The following is a 16,867-nucleotide window of genomic DNA, read 5'->3' as shown; positions in this document are numbered from 1 at the left end:
GCAATTCTCATTGAATTCCATGGAATAAAGACCTTAGAATTCAAGTGATTGCAAATTAAAGTTGATAGTATTCTCAGTACATGAAATAGCAGGTAGATTATTGATGACATTGCATCTTGTATAAAAAGGCTGGTGGATAGCAAAGTGGTTTGAGGACTTTTTGAATTCCTAACTCTTCTCTTTAGCAGACTGATTCTGCCCACGTGTATGTAGAGGAACAGAGCTATGGATCTCAGAGGATTTTATGGTTGTGGCTGAGCATATGTGCTCTGAATACAAGTGAAAATCTTTATCTTAACACAAACCTGGAATTAGCTATGGTTGATTAATTTTACATTCCTGTAAAAGGCTCAAAAACTGATCTGAAAATTAGTGTACTTAATTTTATTTGTTACTGTTTCACAGTCACTTTTTAGCTTCGTTTTAGTTGGGTGCATCCTTTAAAAAGTACTGGATTCTTCCACTAGGGGAATATGAACACAATCAAGGCAACAATGTTGATGTGTTGTGGCAGGATTTATAAGTTGAAATCTTTTGGGGTTTTGGCTGTAACATTTTGGCATTCTCACTTCTTTTGAAAATCTGGTACCTCATTTAAAAAAAAAAAAAAAAAAAAAAAAAAAAAAAAAAAAGTCTACATCTACACAGAAGCAGCTGGGAATGTTTTAAACTCCATTTACTTCATTTTTACAGAGCTACTTGAAAATCTATGTGAATATAACCATGCCTGCTGTCACCTGCTTAGGACTCTTCTGCATTTGTTGCATGCTGTCCCCAACCCTGCCAAGCAGGAGCAGTCCCTAATGTTCTCTGACCCATGTGTGTGTGCAAAGGCTGCGTAGTGAGAAAACAGATCATAAGCTGCACTTGACAGCAGCATGTGATTATGGTTTTGGAATGACAAAAATTGCTAAATATATGGTATATGTTGACCTAATAAGTGCAAATATATATAAAATATGTAAGTAATATCTATGTAGTCCTTAAGTAAGGACAGAGATATATAGAATTTTTTTAATGCATGAGATAGAGCAAGTGGACTAGATGGCATTAAGTGGTGGTTTTCCCTTGTTGGGTGCTTAAGAGAAGAAATACCTTGTTTCTATGTTTAATTTGGCCCAGGGTATGTCTTCCTTACAGCGTATCATTCTGTGCAAGCTGTTTAGTTCTCTATTGTGGGCTTCTTTGAAAATAATAATGTCAGAAATTTCCTCCTTAGTGTTTTAAGCATGATTAAAGACCTTTTTTTGACTTCAGACTAAAGGTTTTAAAATTCCTTATCAGAAAAATATCTTGGTGCTATAGGAGGTAGGGGAAGGAGCAGGGGGGTGTTGGTTGAACAGGAAAAAGCTCCTATTCAAACCTATCCAGCCTGGCTGTCTATTCAATGAAGATTAAAAATAAATGCTTTATTGTCAGAATATCAAAAACAAATATTATCATGAAAATAATAACGTTGAATTTTATCTGTAAGTAATTATGCAGACACTAAAAGTACCAGAATTCCTGAAGTAAAGTTCCTGTCAAGCATGTTCTGTAAAGAAAGCTACTGATGCGGAACTAAGAAAAACAGAATGATTCTGAGCACATTTCATGTGCAAATGAAAAAACAATTTGCCGAGCCAGGTTTGCATGCTTCTGATGCTGTCTTTTGGATAACAACAACCACTGCTTCACCAGGTTCGAGAAGCATACAGAGATAACTATTAGTTTGGGATCACATCACTTTCATATGCTAAAGGAATAAAAACCTACTGTGAAATTTTGTTAACAACAAAACTACAATTGATTAGTGAGTGCTTTAAATTAGGAGTTTGGAGACCAAAACCTGCAGATAAAATGAGATTTAAATGGACATCATTCATGGGACTGTGGGTAGGCTAGGCTATGGCATAACTGGAATTACAGAACAAAAGTAGCTCATGTAACTGAGAACTGTGTTGGATAATTTCTGGGCACTTTCAGAAAGTCATGAGAAATGAGAACGAGAAAGTCATGAGATGAGAAAGGTGGTAGCTTGAGGCAGTAGCTCAAATGCATGGAGATTTCCTCTGCAACAGGTGATCAGCTCAGTGAGAGTTTATGAGTCAGGAAGAGATTTGTAACAAAATACTTCTTCAAGTTATGGCACTATTGGACATTTTCACGTAATGGTACCTTTCATATTATTTTTTGAGATGTATTGACTCTCATCATACTGGTATGTGCATTTTACTGTATAGGGGGAAATGAATCTCCAAGTGCTGTACTATCGGCTTGGGAAATATTGACATGTACTTTTAATTTTGCAAATTAAGAGTAATTTTTAATATTTGGGGAGTTCTTTAAAGAAGTAAACATATTTGTAAGTATGAGCAAATATCTCTCCTTTCTAGGAAAGAGGCTCTCTTGGTTTGCTTAAGTAAAAAGTTGCACTAGAAATTCAAAGATTTTCCGTACTCATTTCCTGCTGCAAATAAAGAGGATCCTAAATGTTCCCTGTACGCCTACGCCTACGTTCAGGAAACGGTGATCACTGGGACCTTGGTAAAATTAGTTCAACCTAATACTTTACAAATAACATTGTATTTGTTAACAAATACATTTCTGTATGAAAACTACTGAATATAATCATTGATTTACACTGATTCCAAACTCTATATATCCTGTACTTGGGCTGGGCAATAGAGTTGATTAGAAGTGGAAACGTTGTGTTTAGGCAGGATGGCTGGGATTTTTATTTTCTTTTTTTATGTTGTATTTTCTGTACCTGAAAAATTTTCACTACAAACCCTCACTATTATTTTGATATCTTTTTCAAGAGGCTGTACATTCTCTCAACAGAGATTAGGATTTTGTTGTAGTAAGAACTGCACATGCAAATATTAATAGATTTTCTCACCATCATCTAAATGGGCAAGACAGGCAAGCCTGTTGTTCAGGTAATTATTTTATTCCTATCTGAGTTGAAGAGAGAGCAAGTTGCACTCTTTTGCATTTTCACCTACAAAAGTATTTTATTTAAGGCTCAAGTATGGCTGCATAAGGGGTGAGGTAACGTTTTAATGGACAATGATAAAATTCGGACCTTAATTGATTGTTTTAGAATTATAGTGGAGATTTGTGGCCAAGCTCAGCACTGAAGAATGACTCCATTTTTGTTCCAAATTTTTATTTATGAGGTCATCTTTAATTTGTACTTAACTTTTTTGCTGCCTTGTTTTTTGAAGACACAAGGTGTCCTCTTACTCTGTTATAGAAGCTTTGCATCTGTGTGAGCTTGGACTAGAAAAATGCACTTGTGGTTCTATAGGTAACTAAAAGTGAGAGACATCAGAGTTTAAATGTGTGGTTTTTTTTTCTTCAGTTTGGAATTAGTTAGAAAAGTTGAAATAGACTGTTACACTGCAAGAGATAAGCAGATGAAATTTCTGGTAGTTCTTATAAAAATATGTATCTTAACTCATTTTGATGCAATTATGGACATCCACATAATACAGACTGAGCTATGTGATACAGAGAGTGAATTATTAATATTTACTATATTTAAAAAAAAAGTTAAAATCACATTTTAATGTGCTTTTTCATGCCATAGGTGACACTAGGCTAAAGACATAAGGCAATATTCTTTAACCGTTCGACTATTAGGCCTCAAATCAAATTGAATCAGTCATAGTGTAACTAGCAAACTAGCATAGGAAATAATAACAGTATCGTTTACCATGATTACATTGCTATTGATCACTATTCTGCTTGGGGTCTTTTAGAAATATTTAAATAGCGGTGCATATGAGAATAAAAAATCTTTATATAAACTCATTAAGACCACACATTTCAGTAGCCATTAGACAACAATACCATTTTAAAAATTGTAATCTGTCATTGGTAAGTATGCAGTCCTCAATATTTTTTTCTGAATTGCTTACTTTTTTTTTTTTTTTGCATTCTGAGAGGGACCAAATACTAAGATAATCTCACATTTCCTAATATTTCACTGATGATAGCTGAAGTTTTGTCCAAAATAAACCTGAATAAAAGTCTCAAGATGCAGAACAGATAAGCCAAGAACCTGGTCACACGAAGAACATCCACTTCACGATGTGTTTAGATTTAGTAAAATGTGATGTTGGTCTTGGCCTTCTTGATACATTTGCAATTCCAACTGTGTTTAGAATTCCAGTGGAACCAGAACATAGCTGAGTGAACAAGTGTTTGTTGTTGCTGACAGTTTTTAAAAGACCTTTTTAATTGGTTGAACAGTTCACTGATAATGACAGGTTATTAAGTGTACAAAATATATTCTGTTCTTACAGTACATTATATTCATTGCCACCGAGGACAGGGATGGTGATTTTTCTCAGTGGTATAGAAACATAATGGGTAGACCTTATAAACAAATATAATCTGGTGAACACTAAACTGCTTATAAATGCGTTTTTATGAGTATTAAAACTCTATTTAAATTTTAAAAACTGATGAGAAGGTTGAAGACTTGCAAAGTCTCAGTGTGAACATCTAAATGTTTTCCTTCTAAAAGTATAGCCTTTATTCCTAGTTTGTTAGATTTATACTGCACAGGAGCACTGGAACTATTAATGCCAAATGTGATTGGTTTCCAGCTCTTTCCACCTAGAAATATGATGACATGGTTTATTTTCTTTAATTATGGCACAATTATTTCCTACTCTCACTATTTCTATTATAAACTGAGTTACCCTCCTGGCCTTTTCTGTTTAATAATCTGTCTTTTCCTTCTCAATGTGTACTTTCCAAAGTCTGAAATACCTAGAATTTATCCACGCTATTATCTCTGCAAATCTGTGAAGTGAAATATGTTGTGGGAATACCATCAGCAATATTAGACATTTAGCCAAACCCTTTTATCCAATACAAGCTTATGAGAAAATGTTCATAAAAGTGCTATATTTCATTAAACACAGATTTAATAGATCAGTGTGGTAAGCCATTCACAACATTGTGCAGAGATTTTTAGACACTATGGTGCCCAAATATGTCTATCATCTTTATTTTCTTCCCATTTGAGTCCGCTCTCTGGTCTACACATTGCTGTCATACCATTTTGAACCCTCATAGGTGTATGTTTGTATGTGTATACTCATATACTCTTTAATGATTCAGGTAAAACTATAACCATATATGTTGGTTGATTGAGAGATTTTATTGTAAATACAAATGCAGTTCTTAACTTTTGGCTTACCAGGCAGAACCGCTTGAAGTTTCACATTTCAGTGTACTTTTTTCTTGTTTTATGTTCCCATTGCAGACAAAAGCATAATGGGCTAATTAATAATTCATAAAATACTTGGCACATTAAAGGGGTTTGCTCCCATGAAGAGATGCGTTAAATAATATTAGGAATCTTGGTACTGATTTCCGAGACAATGCAAAAGCTACAGTATCAGATTGTTTTTACATCTGCTTGGAGGGATTGTGAAAGAGTATATTGCACCAGAAGGGTTTTTAATGACATGTGTCCCTGAAGGGAACAAGTAGGTAAGTGAGATGGTTTTACTTTTTGTTGCAGAATGTAGTGATTTGGGCACAACTTCAAGAAAAAAAGGCAGGCCTGTGAGTCAAATAGGAGGACAGTTCAACATCATCATTTTGGGTTAAATGATACAATGGGCAAATACACGACAAAGATATAATTTTGTCACTAGTGTATGAATTGATGTGCAAAGAGCAGAAAATAAAAAGAGATGATCTAATATCCAAGCTGCAGAGCTTTCCTGAAATGGTGGAGGCTTCCTACTTATTCATGATTTGTAGTAGTCCTCTGAGAACATTAGTAACAACCTTTCAGAACTACTGATTACAGAGAGGGAGATGCTGTGCATATTAACAGCTGGTCTTTACCCAAGAGACTCTCCAACCAGGATGACAAAGGCTAAAAAATAAAAAATAAAATAAAATAAAAATTAAAAAAACAAAAAGTTGTAAGCCAAGGGAAAAAAAGGAAGGCAACTGAATTTGAGTAGAATGATAAAGATGCACTCAAACTAAACTAAGTAGATGACATTGCAATAGAGGAAAACAAGAAAAGTCAATTAAACCACCTCTCACTTAACAGATTACTTTAATAGGCTTGTAAATGGGAAAAGTGGGAAGGTAGTAGATTATGTTGTATAGCAATCTGCACAGTAAAATAGATTTGAATTGTATCTCTTTGTTTTTAGGAATGTGCACAAGCTTTGTCCTCTACTTGCTTGCTTCATTGTAGTACAGCTTCATTCAAATGAATGGAGTTACACTTTATTTGCAGCACTATAACCAAAATGTCTGGACTCTGTCTTAGAATCAAGATATTCACCAACCTAGATGGTTTCAATGAAAAATAAGACTCTTTTTTGGAAAATAAAATTTTGCAGAAATCTGTAGTTATGACTTTAACACTTTTTTTCCTAATGAAAAAGTAACCAGTAAAATGAATTTTAAATGCTCATAAATTTATCCTTTTACTTAGTGGAATAAGATTTCATTACAGTGTCTGAACTGATTTGGCTTGAAATAAAGAAGCCAAATAAATAATTTGGCTTCTCTTATAAAAACATTTTATCATTATTTCTGACAACAAAGATGACTAAGAAACTTTTTTAAAACAATGTTTGAAAAACTATGGTACTAAACTTCCATGTTGGAACTATTTAAATTGGGCATTTAGTTACCCATACATTTATGTATGTATAAGGTTTATGTATAAATCTTGTTTGCTGGAAGAAGATTCTGAATATTAATTGGTATGAACAGAGTTATGCAAAAAGAAACCTAAAACATATTTTGGGAGAGATTAGACATAGTATTTGCAGTGATCTTTAAGATGCTCAAGAGAACATAGTTTATTTCAATCAAGGTTTTGCCTTTGTTTTTGAAAGTATTGGTTATCTTTGTTTCTCAAGAATTGTTTGTGACCCACTGTGAGCCCCTCACCTCCACCCTTGGTCCAAGTATTATTAGATCCACATCATGGTGGTGTCAGCTGTGCTTTACCTTCTTTTCTCTAGATGCTGATCTCTAGCCATCTTGATTCTGATATTTAGCTAGCTAGAGTAACTAACCTTATTTTCCCAACTCTGGAACAAGACCACCAGGAGCAGATAATCTTTCACTTCATAGAGGAATGAGAACAGTGTCCTCCTTTGTGTGGGCCCAAGGATGCTGACAGTGCAGCCTTCAGGAGACAGAAGGAGGACCATGACCTCAAGGAGGGTTTGCTGTCTGTCTGTGGTCCTGTCAACACTCTCCATCTGAGAGGTTTTAGAAGACATAATATGTGAGGACATAATACATTCAGTGCAAACAGCTCTCATTTGGTTTTGCATATATAAGTAGTCTTCACATGCCTTCAAGGAGTTGTTTGAGAATGTGTTGTCTTTTCCTTTCTTGTGATCTGAAGCTGAATGCAGTGCAGTTCCTCGTAAAGATACAGGAAAGATGACCAGTACCAGGAGAGTGGTATCTCCAAATCCTTTTAGCTAGGTCTTGCAACAGTTCCTTGTATGCAGAAGGAACAGCTATGACATATTTGTTATTTCCAATAATAATTTTTTAAAAATCATATTCAGGAGATCAGAAAATATTCTTGCACCTTTCCTGTGCAGTTGGGAAAGAAAGGATAAATAGGATGCTGCTTATATTTCTCATTCCTGTAGTTTCTGGTGCTATTCATTTTTGCTTTTAACATCAAAACGTAGTTTATTTACATACCTAGAAGAGTGTTCTGGCAGCAGCTTTTCATGGTAGTGGAAGTCCTTTCTGTTTGTTTCTGCAGACTTTCAGATTTTCTGAATTGCTGCAGAAAACATTTCCTTCCATACTGTTCTGCTTCTCATCGTTTCACATCTTGTCAGTGCTGGCTGAAATAATTATTAACTAGGAGAAAGCAGACAGGGCAGTTGTTTAAATTTTTGAACGATCAGTTCCAGGTCATATTAATTATTTTGAAAAGCATTTAACAGCTTAATAAGACAAGGGTTTGACCATAAATGTCATTTTCATTTGTTTGTGTTATTCGAGACTGTTGTAACTGGCTGCTTAATGGCCTGTGTCATGCAGGTGTATTATTAGCTCTCATTGGCACATTTTACTCAGTTGTCATTAATGGCACAGAATGGCTTTCCCATCATTTTCTCTTGGAATCCCAGATAGAGAGCAAGATCAGTGACAGTTTTATCAGCGAGTTGCATTAAGCTGCTCTTTTCTACTCATGAATCAATGTATTTTAATCTCCAACTAGTCCCTGTTCTACATATGTCAGTGCCACTCCACTGTCTCATTTGCCAAATGAATAACAGAGTTCTCATTAAACTGATGTTGTGCTTTTTGCACTGGATTACCTGCAATATGTTTAGTTTGTTCTTTTGATTTTACTGAAAAATGGCTTGCAAATAGCAAAAAATAAATAACCATAATTAAATAATAACTAAAGAAAATAAAATGATGTTTGAATTACAAAATCAGTCATGGTTCTTGACTGAAAATTCAACAGTAATTGGGGAGGCTAGAAGCAGACCTGCACATTTTTTCAGTTTCCAGACATACAGTGTGGTTACTTGGCTTTTAATTTCTGCAAGCTAACACAGAAGGGAGAAGGGAAGAAAGCAACAGTTTCTTAGCTACTCTCCCCTTGGGTAATTCTGCACCTGATGTTTTATAGTTAGAAAAATCAAGGTACATTTTATGTATCTACTAGCTTTAAACGTATAATTTTTCATTTACTGTCCAAAGAAAGCCACAGCACTAAACCATTTAACAAACACAGAAACAACAATTCTTCTACAATCACTAGAGAATGAAGATATGTACTCTTATTTCATCTTAGGCATGGGGGAGTGCAAGGAGAGGGAGAAACAACTGATTTGCAACACTCCAAACATAGAACTTGTCCAGAAAAACAGGAAATCCAACCCTCCAGCCATTCCTCCATTCTGGAAAGCCCTTTCTGGTTTAAAAACAGTTCTGTGCAAATGGTTGTGACCCATGGCCAAATGTGAAAGAGTTATTGTCAAAATATTATCTAAAGCCTACTACAAATATTAAAGTACAAATACATAAAGTACAAATATCAAATTGTTGAGGAAGAGACAAGGGAAAATACTGAAAATCTTCATGCGGTTTTTGGCAGTCAATTATTATTACAAATCTCAACACAGAAGCTGTTAAAAGCTAAGGTGAACTTGTAAAAAGAAAAAAAAAAAAGTGCTATGACATGATGGTGAGAGAGAGTTACACAGCTAAGCATGAGAGATGGCTGTGAAAAGAGCAAAGATGAACACCTCCAATGTAGGGGATATCAGGAACTGTTACATTGCAGCATCTGATGGCATAAAGATGTAATCTGGAATTGCTTAAAGGAGCAGGATATCAGAATACACATTCTGAAGTATTTGCTATTAGGATAGATGCTTTGGTAGTCTGATCAAGGCTGACATTGTTTTACCTTCTCCTACAAATTCATTGAAAAACCTACCATTTCAAAAATAAAATGAAATCAAGAGCAAATGAAGCAAATCCTAACAAAAATATAGGAAATGGTGAATAGTTTTGGACAACTCAGGAAAAAAAAAAAAAAATTAGACATTTTCTCACTTTCTGAAAATGAAGGATGATACTTAGCTGTCTTCCTTTAATTTTAAGGGCTACTGAGTTACTGATTTTCCTATGCAAGTGTCTCCTAAGGGAATAAGACAAGGCCATTTTCTTACACTTCTCTGTAGCAACCAGCAGATAAATATAGCTGCATCCTCTTAAAGATGCTTTGCTCTGCAGGAGATGAGGGACTTGCTGTATTTCCAAAGTAACTGCATCCCTGTCAGGCTCCTGCCTTCAGCAGTGCCGTCTTTCTAGGGTCTTAAAACACTGTCCCATTTTTTTAGTGTCCTTCTGTTTTCTGAGTTGAAAAGAAGAATGCATGAAGGGAAAGTAGGTTCTAAGAAAACCCCAAGTATAAAATAGAAACTGATTCAGCATACTGGGCATGTGATCATAAAGGGAACATTTAAAGTTGTGTACTGACCATATTCTTGTGATTAGTATTTCCTAGTAGAGATACTAATAAAAGTAGGTCAAAGTCAGACAAATTATTATGATGTTGAAGTCTTTATCAGATAAAATTTCAGATAATGGTAGTTTGTTGTTGTTGTTGTAGCTTTTAATCTTTGCAGTCAGCTGTCTGTTTCTTTCCAGCCTCTATCTGTCAAACCATTAACTGTATTCTACTCAGCATAATATCTGACATTTACAAGTAAATAACATGGTAAAGAATGATATAGGGCACTGCAGCAACAGGATGTTGAAATTAAGTTCATAAACAGGTTTTCTGATGTCTGCTTTATTCTTAAGAGTTTACTCTTATCATGTCATGATTACAGTTATCAGCAACATTTCCTTTTTTCATTAGTGCTGGAAAAAAATAATCAAATACATAATTATAAATAATGGAAAATAGTTGGAAATTAGGATGCTTCTTTGAAGTATGAGACAAGAAACCAATTATTTCACACGCTGGAACAGCTTGCCCAGAGAGAATGTGGAATCTCCATCCTTGGAGATTTGCAAAACTTGCCTGGGCAAGGCCTTGAGCAACCTGATCACACTTTGAAGCTACTTTCAGCAGTCCTTCAGATGTGCCTTCCAACTTCTCCACTTATTTGAAGCCTAAAATCTGGGTTCAAACTTTTGCACAATGATTCCTCTTTTTCTGTGTTGCTCCTTTGCTGCAGTCTTTGTAGAAGTATCTGAGAAATTGGGTTGTCATGTTCAAGCTGTCATTGCACAGGTCTCAGTTAAAGAGATGGATGACAAGTAATATGATCAAAGGAATACTAGTTTTCTTTTGTATCAATGGAATATGTAAAACAGTGGGAAAACAGTATGATAAGCTTGTCATATAAGCACAATATTCAACTCTTTTTCTGAAAGATGTATATTAGCATGCTGTACACATGTAAAGAAGCAATATAAGCTTACATATTATATGATTTCTATCATAAAATATTTATTTATTTTCTTTCCTAAGAGACATCTTCCTGTTCACAGCTTGTTGCAGAAAGCTCCAAACTGGGTAGATGTCTTTCCTTTTCATTGAAAATATGGTATCCTTCCTAGAAAGGAATAGATTAAAGTAATAAATGTATTCCTCATTTTATTCAATGCTGATTGGCTTACTGTTGTACATAAGAATATGAACCATATGAAAAATGTTTTTTTAAACATGTTTATGTATCATATGCTAGCTCTGGAGTTTTCTCTGGCATGTCAAGAATACTGATAGTTGGGTCATCTTTCAGAGTCTTCATATCATTCACTTTGTAATTCTATAACTATATTCTGTCATATCAGCCTTCTTGTTGGAAATAATATTCTCTTGGTTAATAGAACAAGAAATTACCCTTGAGATATTTATTTAGCTATAAATTTTCTTGGTCAGTAATAATATGCTGACATTTCTGCTGAGAGAACTTGATGAAATCTGTTTTTGACCTATCCTTGAGAATACCTCCTGGGAAAAGTGCATACCACAGCAGAAAATACAGGAGTTCTGATGTGATGATGTCATGTTAAATTCATTAGAAGAACCCAGAAATTGAAATTTTGTTAGCCTCAGTAGAGGATAAAGTATAAACCTCTGCACTAAAAAGGAAAGAATGAGTGCAAGGGAAAGAGAAAAATGATTTGATCTTGCCAGTTTTATGCCCTTTTGTGGCTTACATTCTCAGTACAAATCAAGAAGACCAGTGTTACTTCTTTCTTCATCTCCCATTCTGGCTCATTCTAAATCTTCTTTCACTTATTTACAATGAGTGTTTACCAAGTGGCTTGTTTGTTTGTTTTTGGCTTAAATTTACAATATTTATTGTTAGTTTGTCACTTGATTTTCATTTCTAAGAATCCCGATAACTATGGGATTCAGAGTTACAGATTCCTGGGTTGGGGTGGGAGTAATCCTCTGTTCAAACTGTACATCACTGTCTTGATATACCTAAGTGCTGTGGTCCCAAAATAGCTGTATTTAGGTGAGCAAGATAGGGTTCATACAACACAACAAATTTTGCTATATTTTCCCCTGCAGATGATTCAAGTTATTTGGAGTTAAAGTTCTAACATAGGTCAGGTAGATGGTTTTCCAGTCTAGTGTTAGTAAATGGTCAGCACAGCTCTCAGAAGTTAGGTGAGGTAGATCCCTCCATCCTTCAAACCCAGTTTGGGCTTTCAGTACTCATAGACTCCTGTATAACAACTCATAATATCCAGTGTTTATTTTCTACCCCACTCTCGGTGAATATGGACAGGATTTTGTCTGCCCTTTACAGACAGGGACTAAGACAGTGCTCATTCATAAGCAGAAACTTGAACCCACATTGAGCAAGAGGTATTTTAAAGTTTTGGCTTGGGGTCAAAACTAGATCCCAAGTGAACCACAACAGTTTGCAGGTTCAAACTCATTTATGAGAGTCCTGAGCCATTACAGAACTGTTTCTTGTCTCTGTATGTGAATAGTCCTGTGATGCAAGCTCTGCCTCAGTGTACCAACACCAAACTGTTTTTTGTTACAGAATATTCTAGCACAAAGCTTAGCAATGTACCAAGCACGTTTCAGGTTATCATTTTAAAGGGGTAATAGCTTTTGAAACCAGAATGAAAGAGAGGGAGCTCGCTTTCAGTGACCTGGCTGCATCCAGAGCCTTTGTTGAGACTTGTTAGAGAAAAACTTCAAAATTGAGAAAGGCAAGACCCCATCACCTTTTTAGGGCTCTGACACCTGGCAGGTGCATTGTGAAGAAATGTACAGAGTATGCTCTCAGTTGTAAATTCCGAAAGGAAAAGATTGTTCTTGCTCCTCTTTTTTTTTTTTTTTTTCTTTTTTTTTTTTTTTTTCTTTCCCTGAAGATTTTTTAATACCAATACTGTAGGGAAAAAACTCTAGGGTACTTAATAAGACTGAAAGATGGTTTAATTGCTTGTTGCTAAATTACTTGACATTGTTTAATTTTTTCTTCAAAGCTTCTAGGTTTTACTTACTTACTTCTTAATATTTTATTTAGTTAAACTGAGAAAGGGGGACAGATATAAGCATGCAGGTTTGGGACTTTTTGTTCTTTATACAATGTGAAGGAGCACATTTTATCTGGTGTCTGAGTGTTGTTTTCAGTGTGACCTTCCTAGTAGCTGGTAGGGTGCTATGTTTTGGCTTAGGATGAGAAGACTTCTGAAACATGCTGATGTTTAAATTGTTACAAAGCAGTGCTTACACCAATCCAAGGACTTTTCAGTTTCTCACTCTCTCCTGCCAGCAGGCAGGCTGGGGGCAGAGCTGGGAGGGGACAGACCCAGGACAGCTGACCCAAACTGGCCAAAGGGGTATTCCATCCCATCTGGTGTCATGCTAAACAATATATAGGGGTGGCTAGCCAGAGGGGGGGAGGAGGGCTGGCTGGGCATTGGTCAGCGGATGGTGAGCAGTTGCATTGTGCATCACTTGTTTCATACACATTATTACTACTAGTACTATTATCATCATTATTGTTATTATTATTATTGTTATTATTATTTTCCTGTCTTAATAAATTGTCTTTATCTCAACTCACAGGCCTCACTTTCCCGTTTCTCTCCCCCATCACAGAGAGGGAGGGGTGAGGGTGAGCCAATAGCTGTGTGGTGTTTAGCTGCTGGCCGGGTTAAACCACAACACCTGAAATTGTATAAACAAAAATGGACTGATAAAATATATTGATTAGTAACCAATAAATTGCATATTTTCACTTTGTAGACTCCTAAGTCTATTGCAACTATAAGTTCACTGGTGCAAGCATTTTTGCTTATTAATAGAGCTACTTGGTGGTGAAATTAGTTTGGAATGTTTTACTCACAATAGTCAGCGTTTTCGAAGTAGGCTAGCAGACTGATGGGCAATATTAATTTAATTTTAAAGGTAGATGTTGAGAAATGAAGTAAGCTTTTCCATGTTAAATAATTCATTTTTATTGTTTCCAGTGGTTGTTTGATGGTTTGTTTGTTTATTTCCTATCCCTCCCCCTCCTTTATAATTTTTTGGTTTACTTTCTTCTTTAATATATTTTTTCTATTAGTCTCCTTTTAAAGAACAGAAGCAAAGAGGATAAAGGAGAACAGCTCAAACAGTGCTTCTTTGCAATGGTGTAAAAGACCAGAGGAATTAAGACTGTCATCCCTCTTGAACATGTTTGTACATCAGTCTCTGTAAAAGTCAGCATGCTGATCTTAGGAAAATCTACCTAATCTTGACACCTATCTGGTGCCTTTCTACTGGAGGAGTCAGAAGTTTCATGAACATCTAATCAGACTAAGCTACAAATAAGAATGGAGAGATGAGTTGGCTGAACTGTGATTTTTCTTCTATAGTTTCTCAGGTTCAAGTAGCGTACAAACAAAATACTTCATTATTGTATGTCAGAGGCATAGGCTTAGAATGCTTCTTCCAGTAACCTTGTTATAGAAGCTATGAACAGAAATGAAATAAAATGTTAAACATATTTCTTCATGTTTCTCTTTTTTAACTGAGCACAATGCAGAATCAGAAACTTCCAGTAAAACTTCAAGATGTCATTAGGGAAAAAAGGTTAAGTTTTTAATTGTTTATTTATTTATTTATTTATTTATTATTTTATTTTTTTTTAATTCTTGATGAAAACCTAAGGCAAGGTCAATAACATTAAAAATAAATAAGTAAATAGATCATTGTTCTGTTTTGAAGACTGCACTAACATGTTAGCTGCCCTTTCTGAGACCTAGTCTATTGTGCCAGGCTATCTCCAAGGAGATGTAGACACGGTTGTGCTTTACTTCTTTTTCCTCTGCAAAGAGATGCATTTAGTAGCTCTCAAGTGTAAAAGAGTAGCCATGGCCTGTCCTTTTCTAAGATTTGGAATGCCTAAGGTTTTCAAATAAAATATAGAAAAAGAACCCTTGTGTGGCACCTAAGACTGCTGAAATCTTTAAGAAATGCAATAATTCTACCATTGTAAATAGCGCTTTAAAAAATACAACTATGAAACTATTTGCTGCAATACATTTGGTGATCTATTACCAAGAGGTCTCCCTTGTCATTCCATTCATTAGTTCAGAAATAGCCAGTATCTGAAATATATTTAATTACTACTGTTTGCCACCAATGTATTTAATTCCCTATGATTGGTACAATTCATTTGCAGGGTATTTTAGTTTATATGTTATTGAAACTTTATCTTGATGTTAAAATACTTGAGATTCACAGTGCATGATAGTGTTTCTCAAAATGTCAAATGCCAGTTAAAAAACACTCTTAAACCTAAGCATAGGAATGCGATAGAAAGAGGAAGGTATCTTACATAGAAAGCAAAAGCCAAAAACAAACAAACGAACAACCACTTCTCTTCGACACCGGAACAAATATTTCAGTGAGTTTTCCTGCTGTGAAACAGCACAGTATTTTGGTGCTGAGAAATTAAGTTCCCCTGTCATATGAACGTAATGAAGAATTACAGTCAAAGCCTTTCTTCATACAATAAACAGGAAACTATACTGCAATAATAAGAGTCTTGTGCCAATGTTTTACTCATTAAGTACTTTCTTCTGCTACCTTCAGGGTTCATACTGTCTACCCCCTGAAAAGTTGTAAAAATCTCTCACTTCAGATATGGCAGCTTCAGGAGAATGAGTTTGTTTTACTTTCTGCATCTCGTGCAGATATTTGTATGTTCTTTAGGAGCTACAGCAGTTCAGTTCAGTGAATTAGGAACCTTAATGTAGTTGTCAATATCTAGCCTCCATAAGTGTCCAGTTGAAACCCAGCCACTGTTGGATCTCTCAGGTGCCTCAGTTACCTGAAGATGTGTCAGTTTTCCTCTTACTAAGGGCAGCGCATGGCAATCTCTCATCTCAGGAAAGTGCTACTCCTTTGCTGTGTGTTGCAGCAGAAGGAAAAAAGGTAATGAATGTGGTGATTGAACTGAATGGAAAGTGACAGGGACTTCTTCAGTTTTCAGAAAGGATAAACATTGCCTCTAAATTAACCGTTTCTTCCTATGAGTGCACCACAAAGAAATAAAAATTCTACATATATATATATTTTTTTCTTTCAAGAATTGAAAGACTCAAGACTGGGCAGACTCAAACATCCCATCCATTCACAAAGCTTGCATATGATAATGAAGGAAATTGTCCTGGGAAGGAGGAGAATCTCAGCCACCTACAAGACAGGTCAGATGGATTATACTTAATATAAGAGGGGAATATTTAAACTGGTCTCACATAATTGTGAAACAACACATTCAAAAAATTGACTCTGCATTCCAAAATTTGACTCTGAATGTGCACCCTGTTTGGAGGAGGATAGAGTATGATTAAGTTTTCTATTACAGTGCAAAGAATTTGTGAAATGAAACACAAATTTCTATATACTGGTTATAGTGTACTCATATGGAAAGTATTTGTGAAAAATGTTTGGGCATTTAAATGGGGTGTCAAATGACTTGTTTCTTCTGTTCAGTTCTGATTCAAGTTCAGCTATACAGGAAATTATTTAGGTGCTGTGACAGTCCATGGCAGTTCCAGTTTTACCTGTATATTTCCGAGCTGCTGCTGTGTAATCAGTCCTCATTAGAAAATATAACACCCAAGGTGGAGAAAGCCATGAACCTGCAGCTGTAGTCCCTTCCAAATTTATCACTAGAATGTAGTCACTACTGTCAGTTCCTCCATCTCTCTAAACTTGTTTGGTAACATTGTGGAGTGGGAGATAGATTGCAAAAATGTACTGTACGCAAATGGTTTCTAAGGAAAAGGGAGATGGGTGCTTTTAGAGTTACAGGAAAAAGGTAGGATGCTTTGAATCCTTCTCCCCTGTTACCCTCTG

The 16,867-nt window shown here is 35.5% G+C and overlaps 1 protein-coding gene across 2 annotated transcripts in view; it reads left to right on the top strand.

Moving 5' to 3' along the window:
* Window positions 1-16,867, top strand: part of LOC311441012 (uncharacterized protein) — a 383,622-nt gene that overhangs the window by 83,367 nt on the left and 283,388 nt on the right. The window contains exon 3 of one of the 2 annotated variants that reach the window (XM_084528636.1): window positions 16,096-16,212. The exons of the other annotated variant lie outside the window; for it this stretch is intronic. The gene's annotated coding sequence lies outside the window, so the exon portion shown is untranslated. The remainder of the gene's footprint in view (window positions 1-16,095; window positions 16,213-16,867) is intronic. 2 annotated transcript variants of the gene reach the window in all.

This window comes from Aythya ferina (assembly GCF_964211825.1).
Source record: "Aythya ferina genome assembly, chromosome: 8".
Taxonomy (NCBI): domain Eukaryota; kingdom Metazoa; phylum Chordata; class Aves; order Anseriformes; family Anatidae; genus Aythya; species Aythya ferina.
Note: the sequence above shows the minus strand (reverse complement) of the source record. Positions and strands in the feature narration are given on the sequence as shown.